Source organism: Bos mutus, chromosome X (assembly GCF_027580195.1).
Source record: "Bos mutus isolate GX-2022 chromosome X, NWIPB_WYAK_1.1, whole genome shotgun sequence".
Classification (NCBI taxonomy): domain Eukaryota; kingdom Metazoa; phylum Chordata; class Mammalia; order Artiodactyla; family Bovidae; genus Bos; species Bos mutus.
Genome location: NC_091646.1, coordinates 131,382,630 through 131,386,254, shown reverse-complemented (window position 1 = coordinate 131,386,254; position 3,625 = coordinate 131,382,630). Strand labels below are relative to the sequence as shown.

Here is a 3,625-nt window from a genome sequence, read left to right as displayed (position 1 = left end):
TTATTAATGCTGCTGGAATCTTTAGGCTGTAAGTTACTATCTCTTTTTGCTAGTTCTACCATAACCAAGTAATTATAGAGTGGATGCCTTCAATGACAGATGCTTACTTCTCACTCTCTGTCATCATATAGTGTTAAGAGATAATAACTGCCAGACTGTCCCTCCAAACAACCCACAGACCCAGTAACCTGACCTGCATTGTACTCATAGGCAAGAATTTTAGAGGTAGGATACAAGCTCCAGATAGCAGGTCATAAATCCTGGTCTGGGAAATCAAACCAGTCCATCCTAAAGGAAATCAGTCCTGAAAATTCATTGGAAGGACTGATGCTGAAGCTGAAAGTCCAATACTGACTCCTTGGAAAACACCCTGATACTGGGAGAGATTGAAGGCATGAGGAGAAGGGGACGACAGAGGATGAGATGGTTGGATGGCATCACCGACTCGATGGACGTGAGTTTCAGCAGGTTCTGGGGGTTGGTGAAGGACAAGGAAGCCTGGTGTGCTGCAGTACATGGAATTCTCCAGACCAGAATACTGGAGTGGGTAACCTTTCCCTTCTCCAGGGGATCTGCCCAATCCAGGGATTGAACCCAGGTCTCCCATATTGCAAGCGGATTCTTTACCAGCTGAGCCACCAGGGAAGCCCAAGGATACTGGATGGGTAGCCTATCCCTTCTCCAGTGGATCTTCCCAACCCAGGAATGGAACCAGGGTCTCCTGCATTGGAGGCAGATGCTTTACCAACTCAGCTATCAGGGAAAACCTTGGATGATTTAAATAATCAGATCTTTCTATTCTCATGGCTACATTTCGATCCTTTTTTTTTTTCTTTTTTTCTCCTACCACCAACTAAATTTCAGTGAGCAACAGAAGACTGTAAAAGTTAATTCCCTTTCACATTTTTTCCATTGTTAAGATTTTTATTAACTGCCAGAGTTCCTGGACTGTACAAAGGACATTTAGAATTCTCTCATGCATTTCAGTCGGTGAATGCTTCAAGTTAATTCAAAGAAAAACTGCTAGTTTCAGACATGATGGGGGAGTAAGAAAAACAAATTATTTTAATATATGTACATTTATTTATGTATTTATTTACACATTTATATATTTATTTACACTCAAGGGTTTAGCTGCTCTGTGCAATGTGTGATCTTAGTTCCTGGACTAGGGCTCGAACCTATGTCCCCTGAACTGCAAGGCAGATTTTCTAACCACTGGGCCACCAGGGAAGTCCCATAAAGAAACTTAAGATGCTTGTAAGAGAGGAATTTGAGGCTCCCTGCTCTACGACTCTGATTCAGTGGCATCCCACTCCAGTACTCTTGCCTAGAAAATCCCATGGACGGAGGAGCCTGGTAGGCTGTAGTCCATGGGGTCGCTCAGAGTCAGACACGGCTGAGCAACCTCACTTTGACTTTTCACTTTCATGCTTTGGAGAAGGAAAGGGCAACCCACTCCACTGTTCCTGCCTGGAGAATCCCAGGGACGGGGGAGCCTGACGGGCTGCCATCTGTGGGGTCGCACAGAGTCGAACACGACTGAAGCGACTTAGCAGCAGCAGCAGCAGCTCTACGACTCTGATTCTGTGCTAATCACAAATACTGGCACATTTCTAATATACTCATGAGCAGTTAAAAGTGAATTTAAAATGAGTGATGGGAGTGTGTATGATAAGGAAATCACGTAGGCCAGGAGCTGAGGAAAAGCCCTGCCTACACTCTTCACAGAAGGCGTTCTGTATAGAGAAAAGAACCAAGAAAGAGAGGAGGTTTAGAAACACAAGTTGTATCTGGAAGCTGAAAGACAGGCTCCAGTGATCTTGGGTACTAGACATGTGGGGCTGATATAAATCACATGACACAGTGTATCATGTACTAGGTGGGCTAGGCTCTGTCGTACACACTCGTTGGCAAACACACACATACAATCTTGCATTTTCTTTGAAATAAAGGCGAATGCCAATCTTTCATGATACATCTTTACTGTGATGTAGCAATTCCACTCCAGGTTGTGTAAGAAAGCATGTCTCCGTCGTAGAACTTGTCCGTGGACATTCAGTGCTGTTTGTAATCATAGCTAAGCTAATGGAAACCTTGCAAATGTCCATGGGTGGGTGAATAGAAAAACAAAGTGTGTTCTGTCCATATAGTCACAAAATATTACCGGATCATAGAAAGGAATGAGATAGGGTGATTAGACAGCTTCACTCACTCGGTGGACATGAGTCTGAGCAAACTTCGGGAGATGGTGAAGGACAGGGAGGCCTGGCCTGCTGCAGTCCATGGGGCGCAAAGAGTCAGACACGACTGAGCGACTGAACAGCAATAACAAAGAAGAATGTACCAACTGGGCTTCCCTGGTGGCTCAGATGGTAAAAGCATCTGCCCACAATGCGGGATACCCGGGTTCAATCCCTGGGACAGGAAGATCCTCTGGAGAAGGAAGTGGCAACCCACTCCAGGACTGTTGCCTGGAAAATTTCATGGATGGAGAAGCCTGATGGGCTATAGTCCATGGGGTCACAAAGAGTCGGACACGACTGAGCAACTTCACGAAACCTCAATGTACCAATCACACAGGCTTCAGTATGGGTGAACCTTGAAATCACTATGCCAGATCCCGAAAAACCACACAGGCTGTGTGCTTTTTCACTTACAACATGCAGCATAAGAAAACCTACAGAGAGAAGGTAGATTCATGGTCTCCAAGGGCATCGAGGTGACCAGGAATGAGAAGTGACCTAGTGGGTAGAAGGCTTCTTTTCAGAGGAAAGAAATGTCCTGACCTGGACTGTGGTGGTGGTAAGTCCGTGAATACATTAAAAAGCGTTAGCTTGTCTATTTTAAAGGTACATTTCAACTTGTTTAACTTGTATATATTTGAATACCGTGCATTGTATGCTATTGGAATTTAATGCTGACTTTTTAAATTAAAATAAATTTTTTAAAAGAAATAAATAATAAAGAAAGCCAAACTTAAAAAAAAATACATGGTTAATATTAGATTGGGCACTCCCCTGGTGGCTCAGACGGTAAAGCCTCTGTCTACAATGCTGGAGACCCAGGTTGGATCCCTGGGTTGGGAAGATCCCCTGGAGAAGGAAATGGCAATCCACTCCAGGACTACTGCCTGGAAAATCCCATGGACAGAGGAGCCTGGTAGGCTACAGTCCATGGGGTCACAAAGAGTCAGACACGACTGAGCGACTTCACTATACTATATCACATTTTTAAAAAAATATTTATTTATTTGGCTGCATCAAATCTTAGTTGTGGCGTGTGGGATCTAGTTATTCTAGGGAGTCCAGAGTGAACCTGGACTCCCTACGCTGGGTGGGAGTGCAGAGTCTTAGCCACTGGACCATCAGGGAAGTCCCAATATCAGAATTTTTTTAAATATATATATATTTTTTCTTATTTGGCTGCTCTGGGTCTTGGTTGCCGCATGTGAGGTCTTTGGTCTTCATTGTAGCATGCATGATCTACCTCCCTGAGCAGGGATTGAACCCAGACCCCTGCACTGGAAGCGCAGTCTTGATCCTGGCACCACCAGGAGGTCCCCTAAGAGTGGATTTTTAAAGACAGATCCTTATATATATTCTTCTCTCCTCAGTGTTTTCTG

The 3,625-nt window shown here is 44.4% G+C and overlaps 1 non-coding gene across 1 annotated transcript; it reads right to left on the bottom strand.

The window, feature by feature from the left end:
- Positions 1-691: 691 nt before the first annotated feature.
- Positions 692-763, bottom strand: TRNAW-CCA (transfer RNA tryptophan (anticodon CCA)). The gene has a single exon. It is a non-coding gene; the product is annotated as a tRNA-Trp (tRNA).
- Between the last annotated feature and the right edge of the window lie 2,862 nt (positions 764-3,625).